Consider the following 20418-nt stretch of genomic DNA (forward strand, 5'->3'; position numbering starts at 1 on the left):
ATGTTCGCCTTGTCTTGAAATTGAGTCTCAGTGTGGCTTGTCATGTCACAACCAATTAATCTGGTGCAACTGCCAAGAGGAATCTAGCTCACAAAATAAAGAGACAAAAGGAGGAAAAACTAACTGTCTATGGACAACCGGTCACATCCTGCGTCTTCACTCTCAGGGTTTTTATCTTGACAACATTTTGAAACTTTTGAACATTTGGAGATTTCAACCTTGCTTCGAAACAACAGCTTTTTTTTTTTTGGTCTGCAGGCCATGGCAGATTATATTGGGAATTGGATATAGTACACAGCATGTTAAGAAATAATTCAAAAACAGTGTGTGACAGACAGTATTGTGTGGATAATGAATTCTTGCCATTGTAGACTGTACAGCATCTCACACAATTCTCTCCACTACTGGTTCCTGCAACTAGATTAGTTTTCCCCCCATGGATTTCAAAACGCTTTTATAGTTGAATAACTGACGCCACTTAAAAATGTATATAATATATAACGGTTACCACACAATACAAATATTAATAACCAAAGGAATATATTAATGTGTATTTTTTACAGTCATTATGCCACCCTTCTACTAGAACAAATATATAGATATAATAACAGAAGTCAAGAACCATCCTACATAATTTTATGCTAAACATTCTGTTCACTTTCACATAAAAATGTCACAATATGTAGTTAAATGCATTGCAATTGGCGTTTCATTTTCTTGCAAAGTCTGAATGAGAGGAGAACAATGACTGACATTTGACGCCTCCACAGTGTTAACAGCTGACTTATGAGCTGATCGCCTTGTACAAAACCTCAAGTCAAGCACAATTATGATTGAAAAGCATTTTTTTTTTGGCCCTGGATGAAATATGTTGCCTCAAATGTGACACATTATTTAAGCTCCAGTCTACCTCTGTTGTACTCAAATTAATGTATGCATGGTACATGCATAACAGATGTGACAAGCAACATGAGCACATATGTGATGGATAAGGCCTGCAGTATTCCTGCTCATACTCTCACAGCCCATTTCTGCTGGTGTTAGGAGAGGTTAGAGAGCTTTGGCACACTTTTAATGTGATCAAAGTCTGGATTAAGACTCGTATAGGATCACAAGACCGGGGCTTTTTTAGTTTCCCTTGTAATGGCAATAAATGAAGGGTAACCAATGGCTAGATCCCAGCTTTGCCACTCATATTGATCCAATCAACCAGAACAGCAGCAGAGCATCATAAATCACTACTCTTTCAGATCTTTACTGAACAAAAAAAAAACTTTTAACAGAGATTCTTCACTTCAGAGAAACTAAACCCGAGACACTTGATCCCTAGGATTCGAGGTGAGGTCAGCGTTTCATTATAGGAGATATTATAGATTTTAGGGGGTGTGACTTTTGGCTGTAGAATAAACCACTCAAGTCATCAGAGTTTGTAAAGACCACTAAAAGCTCCTCCACTGAACAGAATCAATGCAGAACAGCCACTACACATGCTCACTGATCTGATCATCACATGGATGAGTTGAGATCATGTGAGGCAGATGAGATGATCTCGTAAAGGTCTGATCTCCATCGACTCAAGTCTGATGATGTAGCTCTCTTCAGCTTAGCTTGCAGAAAATGATTCATTGATTAAAAGGCATTTTACATTCTTTTGCTTGATTTCTCAAAACAGCATGAAAGTCATGCTCAACACACTGTGTATCTGGACAAGTTTTACATGAATATGAACAGAATATTCAGCGAGAAAGAGTCCATTATTGAAATTTGATTGTACACACATCAGTGCAAGCGTAATGTTGCCTGCTATGAACACATATTGCATTTCTGATTGAGGTTATTACTGTAAATATTGCATTCTGTGTTGCATGTAAGTGACAGCCAATAAAACAAACAAAATGAATGAAATAAAATTACATTAATCAGAAACTGGCCTAAATGATTGATGTGCAGACATACTGAAGGGAAATAATTCATCAACGCTGTTCTTGACCACATAAAAGCAACAAGCCAGGCAAGTGTGAAAAGGGAGATGCAATTTAAACTACCATTCCAAAGTCTGGGGTCAACACATCTCTTATGCCCCCAAACCTGCATTTATTTAATAAAAACATAGTACAACCATAATATTAAGTATTACAATTCAAAATAACTGTTTTCTATTGTAATATACTTAACACTAATTTATTCAAATGATGGCAAAGTTGAATTTTCAGCATCATTACTCCAGTCTTCAGTGTCAAATGATCCTTTAGAAATCATACTTAAATGCTTATTTGCTGCTCAAAAACATTTGCGTAAAAGTCTTTACTGTAACTTTTGATCAATTCCATGCATCTATGCTGAATAAAATAGTATTAATTTCTTTCAAAAAAATCTTACTGGTAAATATTGTTACCACAATATAAAAACTGCAACAAATAGAATCTTGTTCACACTAAGTGCAGATATTGATGCGACTCACACAACATTTACTGTACATACAAAGTATTATGTTATTTGCACTAAAGTTAAAATATCAGAGCAGTGGTAGAAGACGTTTGTGACAATAGCCTTTGCTAACAAGGTTGGCTGTTTGCAATGCTATAAAATGGCCTCTGATTGATCAACAACGTGTGGCAGATGCAAAACAATAATATAGATTTATCTTGGGCTGTGTGTGCTGCTAATAGTCATGCACGACAAAGCGGCAAGATTTTGTGTACAAGCTTGGAAAGCAGTGCCTCTGTCAGTGCCCTCTGAAAATGAACTGGAAACAATGCAAAATGGCCTTAACTGACTGACTTTGACAACAGAATAATAATTGGAATAGCCTCCTCATTGATTTTGTTCATACTGAAAACAATACAGCAGTTTTTAGTGCCAAATCTTGTTTTAGCCCCAAAACAGTGATGTACACAACCTCCACAAGCAAGCTGCTTCTATGCCAAAAGCAAACATTGCTCATGTTTATGTATGAGACTCCAACATGGAGGACTTCAAAGAACAGTCCAGCCTTAAAAAAAAAAAAAATTCTCAAGATGTCCTCCCTGTGCCTTATTACGTGCAAACAAATCTGAAACTCGCTGAGCCAACTGACCATGTCTCTTCACACGGTTTCTACCACCCACAGCAGTAAATACGCTTTGAAACTATGGCAAAACGTTGCGGACAACAGCACATAAGGAAAATACTATACCATACTAGTAGAGTAAGACAACTTGTAGCTATACAATTTCTTGTGTTGTAGACTGAACCGCCCATGCGAGCCTTACAGTACCTTTGTACCAACAGATCTCAAGTCAATCTGTTCTACATGACTGTTTCACTCTTGTGTGTTTACACAGCCTCTTCAAAAGTATTTCACTGGGTTATTTCATACTCACGTACTACAGAATGAAATTGTACAAACTTAAAATTAACTCGGCACACAGCACACAACTTAAAAATGTGCTCAACTGATACTGCATTATATTTAGCACACCACACTATGCCTGCCAAATCATCACAGATGCTCTGGCCAGATACATAGTCATGTAACAGTTTGTAAATTTGCTTCAAACAACTTTTAGCCCAAATTAATGATATAACTAATAGAAAAATAAGAATTTTAGCACCACGCAAAGCAACACTTGATTTTCTTTCCTGTGTTATTTGTCAGTCTCAACTTGTCTTTGTGCAGGTAATCACACCATTAAGGCTAGACTGAAACAGCTACACTAAGAAACATGACTTATATGCAGACTTTTAACTAAGCCCAAAGGTAAGAAGTGAACAGAGTGCAGGGAATATACAACTAACACAGAGCAAGTATGAAATGTCAGTGGCTTATTAGAGGTAGGCATCATCATTAACCAAATCAATTACTTTAGCAAATAAGCGAACTGTGGAGCACATTAATGTAAGGGGCTTGTTTATGCATACTAAACTGTTGCATTACTTTGTCTTCATTAACATTTCCAATCATATTTACACAGCAATGTAAATGTATCAAATTGTTTATGCATATTAACCAGATTGCAAAGTTTGGTGCTTGTTTAACAAATTCTGACGTCAACTGTCAGTGACCTGGTTATTCAATCTGATCTGAAAATTTATAAGTCAGTAAATTTGGTTCCTTTAAGAATGCTACTGTTTTCTATAAGCTTAAAAGCATTAAAAAAATGCTAGCTGTATAGTACACTAATATTTAGGGACTGGAATTATCATCGTTCTGATTCTAAATGATTCCTTAACAGAAGTACTTCTGAGAAAGATATGTGGGGCAACAAATAAAAAGAATTTCTGAGCAATCTGTTGCCAAATGAAGTAGTCATTTCAGATCTTAACATAATGCAATAAAATAAATTCATTCAGTTAAAAATCGTTCAGTCTACAAAAGTGGTACTATATTATGTTTTTGATTCAGAAAATTAATTGGCTCATAAAAAAACATTGGTTCAGGAACTACACTAGTAGCTACACTGGACTGAACTGTCTGAGTATTTTAGAACAGTGTTATGTCTGCTGCAGTGGAAAAATGTACTTTCAAAAACCAAATGTCATAAAAATAATTTGGTTTAGTTTTGTTAGCAATACTTAAATGCACAGTTCTCCACTGAAGCAGACAGAAGTTTCCACTAAATTTCAAGTAGCACAATGGTTTTCAACATTCATAATAAGAAATGTTTCTTAAGCAGCCAATCAGCATATTAATTAGATTAGCATATTAATTTCTGGAGAACCATGTGACACTAAAGACTGGAGTAATAATGCTGATAATTCAGCTTTGCATCTCAGGAATAAATTACATTTTAAAATATATTCATATTTCTGTATTTTTGAACAAATAAATTCAGCCTTGGTATGACATTTTAAAATCTTACAGACACCAAACTTTTGAACAGTAGTGTATGCATTCATAGTTGTGGTGGAACGATACATGTATTCGTACAGAATCATCACAGCACGGACATCTCGGTTCGGTGCATGAGGCCTTACAATGAATACAGGCAATCACCCCCCATCCAGAAGGCAGCGCCCGCAGCAATGCAATGCTGTTTGATAACCAGCCGCCAGCAAAAGAACGGCGAATGCTGTGAGTTGCGCACTTGAAAACAAAGCCCACTAGACAGTAACCATGTGCTGACTCTGAATGCATCTCTCACAGACTGACAAAAGAGTATACTTTAAAGGCTTGTACACTCAACTGTTTGCGAAATGGAGCTTTGTGCTTGTGTATCCTACCTCTCTCATTTGTCACAAATCCAAATATTCCATAATATTTCCATATTTGCGATGTAACGTATCTGAATGCTAAACTATTATTTATTATGTAAATTATAGGCTTTGTACTTCAGTCACATTCCAACAGTGACACAGAGGCAGGTGCGCTGATGTTTGATTCACTGTATTTTATTTTGATAAAGTACCAACTGTGCTGTCAAGATAGCAATGCTGGAACTGATGTGTTTTGTGTGTGTGTGTGTGTGTGTGTGTGTGTGTGTGTGTGTGTGTGTGTGTGTGTGTGTGTGCCGGCACGATCACTTCAACTGTTTTCTTATACCAGCAGAATCAACATTAAACACTTTTTGTCTTACTGTATAAATATCTGCTTTTATTTGTGTACACTCATAATGAAAACAAAACATTGTGCTTTTGTAAAATAAAGAAAACAAATAGGATGTCGCTTTCTGCCATTTGAGTTTCCTTCCTGTGAACAAATTAAGCATATCACAAAAATGAACTAAACTCAGAGTATATAGGCTACATTACGTGTCTTTTTTTTTACAATGTTTATCTGTAAACTAAATCAAATATATTTCAAGAATTTATTCCTTGTATGTATATATGTACTGCAGATTTTATATATATAACGTGTATGTAATATGTAATAATATTTAAATTTTTCACATCTAGGTGGATTTTTTTTTTTTATTTGTACTACTGTCTGTTCAAAATAAATGAAAAGAAACCGAGCACAGTAGATTTGTTTGTTTTTTTCCTGTTGTACCGAAATTGTATCGAACTGTGACCCCCGAACCGAGGTATGTACCGATCCGTGACATCTGTGTACGGTTCCACCCCTAATAATCAGCAAAATTATAGAAGACGACTGTTGAACAAATGAAGACAGTGATTTAAGCTATAAAAAACACTGTTGAACAAAGAGATCATATTCAAAGAGATGTCACAGTGTACCTTTTCTACAGTGCAGACAGACATTTTTAGTCAGAGCTCTTAAATACCAAAATTACATGAAAGAACTGTCAGTTGTACTCTGACATTTTGATTTCACGTAAGAGTAGCAAAAGAAAGAAACACTTTGTCTATAAGTAATCATACTTAATATAATATCTTTATAAAGTACCATTGTTGTTGTACAGTAGATAGTCTATAAAGTTAAGAGAGAAGGCACTTAAAGTCCCCTGCTGAAATCTGCTCTTTTTCCCCTGACCTGAGAACGGTCTTTCTGGTCTTCAATCATGTCTTCCTTAAGTCCGAAGCAAAGCTAAATCTGCGCCCAGGTCTGTGCTTCTACTTATTCTCCAACACATACCTCAAGCTGACAGCAGATCGATGCATTTTGATTGGGTGCCATCATGGCTCCGCCAGGCCGCGGCTTAAAGAGGTCTGCGGCCACTGGGAAATTCGCTTGGTACTGAGCATCCTTGGAATAACCTCCCCAGATTAGAGCTGCATGCCGCGGGCTGCCAGAGCACGCTTTACTTTATGAGTCTAAAGCTGGAGATGAGAAAATATGAAACAAAAGATTAACTAGCAATCCCTGTTATATTTTTCAAATTGTATGGAAACCTGAGGTGGCTGAGATGGAGGAAGAAATGGGGCCCTGGGGACTACCGTCCAGGAGTCTCCGTCCCAAATTACTCTGGTGTCACTGGGGAGAAGCCAATCCCTCTATATCTGTGCTGGATAACAGCAGGCTCTCTTGATATATCTGCATGCAAAAGGCCCTCTAATGGATGCAGCCTATAGATATGGGTTTATAATGAGGAGAAACTTAAATGATGTTATGAATGCAGAAGGTTAATTAAAATAATGCAAGCCTTATTTCACAGGAACATAATATGAGAAAAGAACAGATATAAAAGCACACATGGTTTACTTTATAACGATCTAAGAACAGCAATACTGTGCGTGTCCTCCACCGAAGGCATTCATTTACACTGGAAAATTGCTGATAGATGTGAAATGACCCATCATGGTGTTTTATAATGAGCTTCTTTACTCTGTGGTGGAGCGATGATGACATTGTCCACTGAACATGCTTAGATGGCTGGAATTTTATATGTTATAGGAGGCTGATATCCTAACAGTCTTATAATAGGATGAGATTCCCTGCTGGTTTTAACAGCAAATTATTTCCATTAGGCAGTTTATAGTCCAGTTGTTTAGATTCTACGCTAAACTTCATTTCACAGCATGTTTATGCGACCAAATGCCAAACATCAATGCAGAAGCACAATTACCTTAAGAATGCTGTAAAAATCGAATGAATCTTTTGCTCAGATATTTATATCTTATATGTTTTTTTTAGCTTTGACGGCAGTGGTACTTTAATTAGCATGACGACTTTGTGGTTTTTAGCTGTGCATATTAAAACTTCCTCCTTACTCATTCAGACAGATGTGGTTTCTTGAGCACCCTGCATCTTTAAGAAAATCTAAATATAGTCAAACTTTTCAAATTGCCTCTAGAGACCCCTGCATATTTTCCCATTTGGTTGCAGTCCTTATATAAACGCCTCCTAATAAATGTGATCAGCCTAAAACTGGTCTAATTACACAGTGCTTCCATATCAATTAGCCACGATAGTTGTTAAGGCACCCTACCACTATTCAGTTGTTAAAAATATAAAGCTTTGCACAGTCGTAACATAATTTCTTAACATAAAATATCTAATTGTTAGCTTGAAACAGGCCATAATGGAAGTGCAATGTTAATCCATATGGTAAACTTTCTTTGACGCCATATTGTCGTCTGCTTTACACCCTTTCTCTCTTGTTTTGCTCAGCCCCATCGTACCCTAGATTAGTCTCTTTAGGTACTTTGATCTAAAACTTAAGCCTCTGGGTAGGTGGGGATGGTCTCCCTGCTCGTGTATACATTAGACAGCACATATTGATTTTTTGTGCTGCTCATCCCAAAAGGCCTTTACGTTTCTCCCCCCATCTGCTTTCCACACATGGAGATGAATTGCGCTTCAAGGCCAGTTTTGATGAACCTGTGATTGGTTCTCCTTAGCCTTGGGATCTGCTGGTGTAATTAAAGCCAGGAGTCAGTCCGCCTCACGGTGAATGAGATGGCCCCTAGTGTCTGTCTTCTAGAAAAATACATGTACATTCACTGGACCAAAAACTGCCAAGAACAAGATTCATGCTAGCTCTGAGCTATTTGAGGAAAAGTGAAGGCTCGGTAGCGGTAGAGATTCATGCATGTGCCTAAATATAGATATGAAGACTAAGACCTGACAAGTTCAGGAGAAAATCTATAGAAGTGTCTTTTTTAATCAATAGCAGTTTTTAATCTGTCAGTTGTAAGCAACTGAGACTAGACCTGTTGGCTGTGGACAACTGGTAACTCAACCTGCAGGAGAATTAAGCAGAAGGTATAAAAGATGTACGCTAATAAGAGGATGTACAAAGAGAGCGTTAAGGTCAGCTCACACTAAGATTGTATTCAAAGCCCTTAGTATGAGAGAGTTTTCTCCTTGACAATGAACATCTCACTTAAAAAAGTTTCCCATGCTTCTTTCAAATGCTTCATATAGAAATGCTACAAAAGGAAGGGTGCAGTATATCATGTAACTGCCATGAATAGAACACAATAGCTTACATTTAAACATTACTGTATCTACTGTAAACTACCTGTATTTAACTGCATTCCTCCCATATTTTCTTTAATAAACAGAACTCTTCATTTGTGGTGAAAGTCTGGTGATCAGCACTGAAGCGGATTTCATTGTTCAACAGTATGTAGTTCCAGCAGAGCAGGATTAATTATTAATAATGTACTTTGATATCTACCAAAACACTTTTGTACACCTGCAGTCAGGATGTTCTTCCAGAACTATATTTGTTTTTATACATACAAAATGTATTTGACTCATTTGTAGAGATTACATTATTGAGTATTGGAAGTAATTATCATATTAAATAATTTCCAAAAACATTGCACCTTGCCCCTTTAGTGAGTGAAATGTCTACAATTTTCAAAATCTATCTACAAGTAAAAAAGGTAAAGCAAGTATAAAAAAGCAACAGAAGTAATTTTAGATTATGCTCAAACCGCAGTTTATAGCTGCTGATATATTTTTAAACTATAGACATTTTCATAACTGAATTCTATGGACTGAAAATGTAAAAAAAAAAAAAAAAAAAAAAAAAAAAAAACCTTTAAAAGAAAGACATTTATTTTAAAAAATGAATTAAAAAAACATTGAAAATCTGTCATTTTAAATTTGTTTCAGCAGCGATAAAAGCAGTTGTTTGAAAGTGTAAAAATCTGTGTTTGGACATGGAATGGTTTTCCATAGACAGGTTTTAGCAACTGATTGATAGAAATGTTTCTACTTTCGCCTAATAAGCTGCATCTTGAATACAGGTACAGTACTTGAATATGAAAACCAAGTAATCTTAAATAGTGGTGTATCCACCTTTTTCTTGTCGTAAAGATGGGCGTGGCCATTGGTAAATTCTATGGGTCTGGCTTCCGGTCTCAACTGCGTCCACTCCGTCCAGCTATTTTTAGCTGAACAAAACAGTTAGTTTTGCTGCTTGATATTGAAAGTTGGTGTGTCTTGTCTTATATTATTTTAATGTATTATCTTAATTATGAACACACTGGTTTGTAGTGCAAACAGTTTTACTGTTTACTGCACGTTGTTATTCTCCTCCTTATTTACCAATAACGGCTAATGAACCGGAAGTCTCACCCATAGGCTTACTTCCGCATTGAAGAAAAAGGTAGATAGAAGTACTGAATTTGAACTGTACTCCTCAATAAACACCATTTGGAGCTTTGGTTGTCTTCTCTGTCATAACTCTCAAAATTCATTTGCTAGTCCACATATACATACCTGGCACATCATGAGCAGCCAGACGAGAACCAATGCCATTTGGTGTCATAGATACCAAACTTGAAGTGCTGTACTGGAATGCATATGGACACTTTTTAACAACTTTGAATAAGCAGCATGAGTCATATGGACTACTTTGATGTTGCCTTCATGGTTATTTTTTTTTCCTTTTTGTAGCTTGACAGCTTGTGGTCACTGTACGCTTTTATAGTACGTTATAGTGCAGCTCTTTTATGCTCTGCGAAAGACAGTCTTTTTTGAACGGGTTTTGAATGACATGATGGTGCGTAAATAAAGAATTTCCGTTTTTGGGTGAACTCTTCAAGGCTGATGGAAAAGTGAGGAAAATCTATAGTACTGACTTTTCTATGTGACATTATAATCACCATTGTAAGAAATCCAGGAGGTGCAGGCAAAGCTTATTAAAGCAGGGCTTTAGTATTTGGACAGCATTGTTTCATACGGTGTCTGTGTGCTCTCCCTCTCATTCATACACACGCAAGGGGACCCGGCACTGACTGCGGTGATGGATTAGCTCTCAAGCTCTGGTCCTCCCTCTTTCTCCCTCTCATCTCTCTGTGGCACAGTCTGTGACCACAGCAAGAATATGTGTATTTCTGACCCCTGAATTCTACATGGACTGGAAGAAAAAGCTAGACGGAGAAAGAGACTTGAAGAATAAAGAAATGGTGGCTGCAAAGGCAAATGGAGAATATGAAAGACGGGGAGAGGACAGGCAACAAAAAAAAAAAAAAAAGGGTCTCGCTCAATTGAACACTGTTGACTAAGATTTGCTCTTCCAACAATAACCAAAAAATCTGACCAAAAGACCCACAAAGCTACAGATTTATTCATCTAACGTGTCTATTGGTAGCTGTTTGTATGCCACAGGCATGAGTAAATAAAAAGAAGAAAAAATCCAAGCCTATAAAAACAGTCAGTGAAATAAAATAACAGTAATAAAAAACTGAAAGAAAAATGAATAGAAAGATAAGGGGAAAATTATAGTGAAGCATTTTTTCTGAACCACTGAACCATTTCTTTTTTTCTGACTTGATTTATGATTCACAAGTGACTAGAAATGTCACTGAAATCTAGAAGTATAAAGCCACTTAAATATGATTTCCAGGCCTGAAAAAGTAATAGAAATTAATAATAATAATAATAATAAATTAAAGAAATGGAAAACTAGGAAAAAATACAGGAACGTTATAATACATTTCATATAGTAAACCATTATTTTCTACTTAACCTTTAGTGGCTTTAAGTAGCTGATTAGAATCTGTATAAAATTATTGAAATTACTTTAAAAAGTAAATGTCATGGGAATTCACTGGTCAGATGTGTGGAAACCCTGATATACACCAGCAGTGTTGGGCAGTAACGCATTACTTAGTAACGCTTTAGAAACCTGCTCCCACAAGACCCGATGCAACAGAGTGCAGCGCGCAGGACAAGACTTGATAGGTGAGTGCAGAGACTCGTGTGTGCGGGATGCGGGAGAATAAAGTGATTCATGGGACTCACGCAAAATAAAAATATCTAAACATAAAATATCTAAAACAAATAAACTGTTATTCATCTATTGCACAAAAACAACATGAACTAATATAAAATATAAACGATTAACAGGGGCAAGCTATAACACATGTTTGCAGCGTTGAGCAATGCAGTGCTGAAATTTGCGTGCTTATGAATCCTCTCATTATAACACACGAATTGTAGACATTATGAATGATTCATTATGCATATATTTATTGTGTTATAACAGAGATTTGTGAGATTGCGATGAACAGACGTCTTTTAGAGACTATAAATACAGCGCTCTTTACTGGCATTCTGCCACACCAAACCATACACGCAGCAGCCGCTTGATTTAGTTAAAAATAACAGTGTTCTGTGAATGTTGACGCTTTAATAACAAATATTTATTGGGAGCGTGTATGCTGGGATTTCATAAATTTCATGGAGAAAAAAGTAAGGTAACTAGTAATGTAACTAATTAAAAAATTACTTTTGAAATAAAGTAATCAGAACAGTAACGTGATTACTTTTAAAAGGAGTAATCAGTAATTTGATTACATTTTCAGAGTACCTTGTGTAACGGAGGCCAGCGAGTAGGTGCTTTGCAGGTAAACCTCACTCCCCTGATCTCAAAAGATGCACTAGCGACTGACGCTAGTGGCTGCTATAATTTAGCCACCTTGTTAGTGGGTCTGCCTCCCATGCCAGAGACTTGGGTTTGAGGCCCACTCTGAGCAAGGACGAGATGTGGCGGTGAGGACCCGGGAGAGAGGGGTTACATTGGTGCCGTGACCCTGGTGAGTATGAGGTTTAGGGGGGTGAGTGTAACGTAGGCCAACGAGTAGGTGCTGTGCAGGTAAGTCTCACTCCCCTGATCTCAAGAGACTCACTAGTGGTTGCAGTCATTTAGCCTCCTTGTTAGTACGTCCGCCTCTCACGCCGGAGACCCGGGTTCGAGGCCCACTCGGAGAAAGGGCGAGGTGTGGCGGCAAGGACCCGAGAGAGAGGGGTTACACTTGCCTAACACTGTACACCAGCTAGTTAGTTATCAAGATAGAATATGTGGGTAACAACAGATAAACCATTCACCATGCTACTGAATAACTAAACATAGTTAAGTTTAGATAACAAGTCCTTTTTATTTTAAGGTTTTCACCTTTTCTGTCAGCCATTTACCAAAATATATTGCTGCTACAGTCCTTTAGATATTTTGGAAATAGTATAATTCTAGCGATAGAACAAGAAAAGTTACTGTAGGCAGAACAACACAGATTCAAAATCTGTCTGAGCAGATGTTATGATACATATTGTGGTAGTTATTATGTGTTGTGCACGTATACTGCAATATCTAGATCTTCTTTTGCATGAAGAGTTTCCTGCAAGAGTTCCTTTAGAGCAAAATATCAACATGCAATTTGCAAGCAATATAGCCTGGACCTGCTATGATCAAGAGTGCAACAGATGTTGACCGGAATGGCAGCAGCTGACCTGTGCAGTGCCAGGACTACAGATAGGAACACATGGCATTTTGGGAAAGAGCCCACTCTGACTGTGAGATTACCAATAACTTTAGCAACCACACACTTTCAACAGGAGGCAGCAAACCAACAGGTGTCATTCCACAGGAAGCACATGAGAATAAAGACATTTACAAAGCTAGTCCATCTCAGATATCCTAAACTACATTTCCTATATGAGCAAAACTGCATCTTTAAATGGTTAAGAACAATGTAGGTGGTAAATGAATCACATATCTGGCCTAAAACAGATTATTTGAAAGGAACACCTCCACATCAGCACTACTGCAACATTTTTTCAATTCAATTCAATTGTCATTTGAGATGTACATCCTCCTTGAACTGTGGCCCACCACGCAAAACCCCCAGTTTTGTTCATATTGTTGCCCTGTCAGCATCATTTTTCATCTCCCCAAAGCTTATTACCAGCCAGACCACAAGACATGGTCAGCCCACAGTAAAGCAAAAAACCTTTTAGTTATTCTCAAGCCCAGCTAACAGCATTGAAACAATTAACCAGAAAGGATGCTCAAACCTAATGTGTTTCACAAGTACTTTTTGTAACTGTAAATAAAAGTGTATTTTTTCCCCTCTGTCTCCACCAAGCAGAATATCAATATAGCTTTTCAATTATTGGCCAGCCCCAAGTGAGGTCCAGACACTGATTGAGCAAGTGATGGGAAAAAGGCTGAGAGAAGAGACAGAGACCACAGCTGTTCAATCTGGGGGGCAAAGCAGGAAAAAAAAACACAATCATTTCTCGCTGCAACAGCTTTGTCAGTTACATTTATTACGAATAGCTATCATCACATAAACTTCACACAGGCATTAGTACAGAGAATAAATATGCCAGTCCATTGAGCTTGTTTTATGAAAAGACATTCCATCAATTTGCATTCATTAGAGCACAACCTCCAGGAACTAATCATGGTCTGGTGTCACCCTATAGCCTAAAAGGTGCATGCACACAAGAATGTTACACTTGTGACACCTGCTACATACGTGCCTCTACAAACACACTGTATCTGCAGCAGAACATATATTTGTCCAAGCTAGGCACTATTTGCATGAGTAGCCCAGCAAAGAAGCCCATACCATTAACCTTGACTCATTTTTACGTTCGCGTAGCGTACGCATCCAAGTTAAACACTCACCCAGACGTACACACATACTGTAAACAGACGATAGATAAGCACAGCTACACAGGGGATTGAACACCATATGGAGCCAAAGTCAAATACACACACGCACACATGACTGCACACACTCGCACAGACAGGCAGAGAGAGCGCGATCTACTCACAGAATGAAGCAGACGACACCGGGAGCTAATATCAAAGGATTGGCACGGATACAAGCTGGCTGCGTCCCGTCGGGAATGCTGACAAATTCCGGGGAAAAAGAGGAAGGAATATCCGAGGACACCTCTGAAACTGGATGGGAAATGGGGGGGTGGTGAAGCGGGGAGGGCAAAAGCAGATCTCACGCTTTTTTAAGATCGGAGGTTAGGCTTCAGAAGATTTCCGTCTCTTGTTCTCGTTGCCTGGCTCTCCTTGTGGAATCTTTTGCCAAACGCTATCAGGTTCCTGATTTTGACTTGAGATACAACAGCATTTTGTCTGGGGTAAACAGGAGTACAGAAGAAAAATCAGTCGGGAAGGCAAATAAAAAAAATTCCAGCAGAGATGAAATAACTCAAATCTTTCCTTTGCTCTCCCAGAGGCACGGAGAGGGGGATAAAAACGGAGATGGAGTGACAAGATAAATACCTAAAACTGCAAAAATGAGAAGCCAACAGAACATTCTGTTTCAGATATGGGGTGGGGGGGAAGCTTCACCCTCCTTTTCCCCACCCTATCTCAGTCACTGCAATGTGTTACGATCTCCCTTACAGTCTTAAGGGTCATCTGAAAGAAAAAAAAAAGGACAAAAAAATCTAATTTTCAAGATGAAAAGAAGATGAAAATGGAAAAAGAAGCTTAACTTATCAAAAGGTAGGAGTTGGCGACGATCTGTGGCATCTGGCCCCCTCCCTCCCCTTTTCGCTTTCTTTGGTCTTGTTCTCCTTCTGTCTTTCAATTTACCTGAATCTGAATAGTAAAACTAAAGCATGTAATAAATTTTCCCTTTTTGCCCCAGATTTCAGGAGAAAAGCCTTGTCAGTCCAAAGCATACCGTCTGATCTCTCTTTCTTTGTTTTTCTTTCTAGACCTACACAGTAAAACTGTTGAATGTCAGTCAAAAAGTTGAGATCTGATTGCGGTCTTTCCCTTATCAGAACAAGTGAGGAAAAACAACACCAAACACCACAGACTGCTAGAAGATCGCCATCAGAACTGGCCTGCAATCTGATTCTGAGTGGTGGGGTGCTTGAACGTATCCCCCAGAAAATCCACTTGAACTTCTAGTTCTCCATTTTCAGCTGCCTGCCAGGCAGGAAGTTCAATTATCTCCCGTTGAATGGTATCGCTTAGGATCCTCTCGGTGCGATATGAAATCAAAGGATCTTTGTGTGATTGGATGACACTTATTCCTTTGGCCCCTCAGGGTTCCGTTCCAACTTAAAACGTTGGATGGTTTCGGAGTAGCATACGTCAAGTGATTTCATTAAAAAAAAATCCCAATCAAGGATTTGTTCTTTCTTTTTGGTCCTACTTCCTTTTTAATGCCAGATATCCTCAAGTCTCTGTGCTCCTGTCACCGTGCTTTGCTGGCAGGAAAGTAGGTGCATTCTGAGAGCGCCTGGGGATGTATGGAAGAAGAACTTGCTGTCAGCAGGCAGGAGCGGTAAGACGCGTCAAGGGTGGAGAAATGGGCCTTTACGGAGCAGGAAACAGCCTGGAGCCGGAGGAACAGACAATTAGGAACATATAATTAAAGCAGGAAAAGACATAATGATGTAATGCCAGGGATCTAGAGTGGCCCGAAATGGTCTTTTTCCATTACTTGCTCATTTTATGAGTGCAGTCGCATCATCCACACCTCTTACTCTATGATGTCCTTGCACTGACATTCCCCCTTTCCTTCCAGCATTCCCACATTTTTTGTGTCCCTCTGTCCTTGAACTACTCTTTCAATACAGTCTTGCCTCTTACCCAATATATACAAGCTTCAAGCACAATTCTCGCTATATAAAAAGTAATTACAGCTGATTGTCCTTCACATGAAGTGAGAAGCCAATGTAAATGCTTTAAACAGAGAACAATCGCTGCGAGTGAAGTGGTGTTACGAGGGACCGTATGGAAAATGTTCTGTGATAAATATTAGCGAAACACTGGCTCCTTGTGTGCTTGAACGTTACGTAAGCCTGTTAGCCGTAGCTAGAATAAAGAGAGAGGGGAAGCCGGTCAAGTGGTTGCCATGTTTCTAAATCTGCCAATCTACCAATCTACTGTGCTTTTAAACATGAACGCTCACAAGCTGATGCTTTTTACAGCATGGAATGAGAATCGAGTGCTTGACGCTGTAAACACATTTAGCCATTAAAATACATAATGCTTTGGCTCTCAAGTCAAATTTGATTTGTTTTGACTCGTTGAAACAAATCTAATTAGGTATTTACAGGCCATGATTTGGGTTTGTTTGACTAACATAAAGTATTACTTTTACAAATATTTGGACGAATCTGATCTGATTTGGGGATTTGTTGTCCTGGTTTCTGTGCGACGGCTGTGCCAATGCATTTTACATAAGAAAACAATCAAAATGTGCCTCTCTAGTGAAAACATTCCCTTTCAAAGCCACATCAGTGCATTTGTCCATGAAAAACATGCCATGTCACAGGTAAATCAAGGATCTGATTGTGTATGGAGTCAAACCAATCCATTTTTGCCTACTCAAAGCCTTATTACACCATTTTAAAAGCCGTCATGTTAAATCAATAGGTCTGAGCCCTAGCAGACATCAAACTCTGTACCTTCGGCACACATATTAACAAAGACTTCAGCAAAGGGCGCTGAGATCACATTCTGTACTTTTCTCTGTGTGATCTAATGCTTCCGCGAGCAAGTCAGAGCATCGTGCCAAGAAACCAAGCGAAGGTGAGAGGTTGAAAACGAGATTCGTTTTTCTCTTGCACTTCTCGCGCTTGGCACAGTGAAACATAATTCGGTCTGCTTTGTCATCCTCTATTCCTGCCCCTCTCTGTCTGAGATAGCGGCTCTGAAAAGGATTTACAACTCTGAAGATTTCCCTGATAAATCCGACGCTTCGCATCATCTCAGTTACACAGAGGTAGAGACAACAACAGTTTTTCACTCCGTGATATCACGCAACTCTATTTCACGGAAATTTATGAATCACGTCATGCAGGCGATAAGTCAGTTTCCAGTATATCGCCTTTCTCATCATCGCTGCTTTATGCTTGTGTTATCTTTCGCAATTGTTTAGGAAAGGTTGTGCTTATATCTGCGTTGTCAAGAGGTGGGAGATCCTCATATTACTGTAGACTAGCAACTGACAGGAAGTTTATTGCTCAGCGGTTGCTCTTTCATCGCTCAGAAGTCTTAATGGAGTTCTTGGTGTCTTAGGAGAAAGAAAATTGATACAAATAAGACAATACTTGACATACAGTAAGAATATAGAGCTATTCATTTAATGTGAATAGCATTAGAATTTGAAGAGAAATTTGGTTAACCCTGAGATCCCTGGCTCTTGCGAACGTAGGCATTTTGGTGAAACTCGAGACAACAAATGAACATCTAAGAGTTCACTCCATTTGGTCTCCACTTAGTGTTATCGCTCTCTAAGAGAAACAACAGATATTAAAAGAGAACTCATTGGGAGTTTTCTTTGCTACAAGTTCGTAAGCCATATAAAAGCTGCTGTATCCAAAATGAGCGTTTTATATATTTGCTTATATGCTTCCCCTTCCTCCCAGGTGCTAAAGTTAAATAACCTTCACACACATACTCAGAACCAATGTTAGCATAGCCAGCAAAAGCACAGCATCGTGGGTAAACTGTCACAATCACCATAAATCTGCACGCTCACTGCCTCACCCATGAAATACAAGCACAGTTCATCAGCAGACGCATATACGGCCGTGACGATATACGAGTACTGCGTGTATGTTTGTGCGAAGCACGTGTGAAAGATGTGTTTGACCTGAGCGCATTGGTTTAGGTTGAGCGCTCCTGTGACACAGACAGTTGTTAATGGCTGTTGAGGGATGGGAAGATGGGGACCAATGGGGGGAGCAGAGGGGGGGACCGTGACAGATGAGAGAAAGAATGAAAGATAGAGAGAAAGAAAGAGTAGGAGGAGACGATGAAAAGGGATAAAATGGCTGATGGACAACAGAAAAAGGGAATTCGGGGGAAAAAAAGAGGGGTGAGAAAAATGATTGCGGTCAACTCATAGTGCATCATGCATGGAAAAGAGGGATGAAGAACAGCAAACGAGAAAAGCAAGACACACTCACCCATGGCTCTTTTCCTTCACTTGCGACGCTGTAAGTCTACTGCCCTGGCAGAGAGAGAAAGAAAAACAATTAAACCTCAACAGAATGCCAAAAGGAGTGATATTATAAGCACGTACAAAAAGAAAAAAAAGCAAGAGAGAAAAGAAACAACATCAGACGAAGATGTCAGAGGAGCTCAAGTGTCCGAGCGGCTCGCCGCATCAGTCCCGGTCATATGCATACAAGCAAAATGACTTGCTAATCCGAGTCTTAGAGAATTACACATGCGGCTATAAATCAACATGTCAGCATTCATGCACTCACACACACATCAACACAGCGGCATGAGCAGGCTCCACAGGCGCTACCTCAGAGGACGCTAGGCTCTCCCCTCCTCCTCCTCCTTCCCCCGTTCTCCCTCTCTCTCTCTCTCTCTCTCTCAGCCTCTTCTGCGGTTTCTGGTTATTCACCACAGATCATTTCCCAAGAGAATGCAATGGTGGGTTCTCTTCATTTTCTGCGTCCTTGCCATCCTCCCGTTTCACACCCCCCCCTGTTCCAGTCCGGCAGAATTGAGCTTGCTGTAATTTCTGGCAGCTGGGCTAGTGTGTAAACTGCATTCGTGCCCTCTCGTTCTCTCTCTCACTCTCTCGTTGTGTCTCAGTGCCTCTTCAGCACTGCCTCCAATCCAATCAGAAGCACATCTCTCTCTCTCCCCGTCTCTCTCGCTCCCACAAATACTGTAAAATAAACACTGAAATGTACATTCATCACAGTCACACTGGTCTCCTGAGCTTTATCCGCCATCAAAACACACACACACCCCACAACAAGGATGATTTCCACATACAGTACTCAACAATTCCCGGTAGAAATTATATTTAGACATTTAGAAGTTACTATACAAGTGTATTGATTGAAATATTAAATCATTACAGAAAGCAAATTAAACTATTGAAACTATAATCATATAGTTATGATTATAACTACATGATATGAAACTATACAGTGTAACTGTCTGTTGTTCCAAGCAAACAGTGTCGTACATAAGTAGTCTCATGTCTTTTGAATGACTTTTTACTCACATAATAATGTCAAATTTACTCATTACTCCAGGCTTCAGTGTCACATGATCCTTCAGAAATCATTCTAATATGCTGATTTCCTATTATTATTATCATTATTGATAAAAGTTGTGATTTTTTTTCAGGATTCTTTAATGAATAGTTCAAAAAAAAAAAATGGTAGCACTTTATTTTACAGTCCAGTTCCACGTATACATACTATGTACTTATTATTATCACGGAACAGGTAGGATGAACATAAGTGCACGATGAAAAAAATACAATCAAACAGTAGTTTATTCCAAATCCACAGGAGAACAGGTAATCCAAGAGAGGTAACATCCAACATGAGATTCAAGGGACAAATAATACTGAACAAAGTCAAACAGAACAGACTAGAGCTTAAGTACAAACACAAACAAGGTTAATTAATAGAACTCAGGTGAACAGAATGACACAATCAGACACGAGGAGAAATAAAGGTCACACTAAGCACAACAAGACAGTTCTGTGGTGTGACAATTATAGCAATTACAGTAACTGGGTAATAACTAGGTACTAATCCTGAACCTAACCTTATGCCATGTGTTGCTTTATACTACCCAGTACTTTCTCAAGTATGTACACTGTAAGTACATGTACAGTTAATCAAAGTGTGATCGAAAAATATTGATTTAAACATAAATAAAAGATCAAATATCTATCACCTAATCATCCTTGCATGACTTCTTTCTAAAAAACAAACAAAAAAAAAAAAAAGCTGGATATCATCGCAAAAAAAAAAACTCTTGAGGATTATGCATGATATTATGATCAGGTACATGTTCTCCAATGCTCTGTTGAGGTTTATTTTGTGAT

At 38.6% G+C, this 20418-nt stretch overlaps 1 protein-coding gene across 2 annotated transcripts in view; it reads right to left on the reverse strand.

The window, feature by feature from the left end:
• The window catches only part of LOC109092000 (glutamate receptor ionotropic, kainate 5), a 96939-nt gene extending 77675 nt beyond the window's left edge, over window positions 1-19264 (reverse strand). The window contains exons 1-3 of one of the 2 annotated variants that reach the window (XM_042745065.1): window positions 18865-19264; window positions 18518-18561; window positions 14399-15933 (exon numbers count right to left, since the gene is read on the reverse strand). The gene's annotated coding sequence lies outside the window, so the exon portion shown is untranslated. Of the gene's footprint in view, window positions 1-14398; window positions 15934-18517; window positions 18820-18864 lie in introns of those variants that run through there. The other variant, XM_042745066.1, reaches the window with a different exon arrangement.
• Window positions 19265-20418: the final 1154 nt, after the last annotated feature.

This window comes from Cyprinus carpio, chromosome B19 (assembly GCF_018340385.1).
Source record: "Cyprinus carpio isolate SPL01 chromosome B19, ASM1834038v1, whole genome shotgun sequence".
In the NCBI taxonomy this organism is placed as follows: domain Eukaryota; kingdom Metazoa; phylum Chordata; class Actinopteri; order Cypriniformes; family Cyprinidae; genus Cyprinus; species Cyprinus carpio.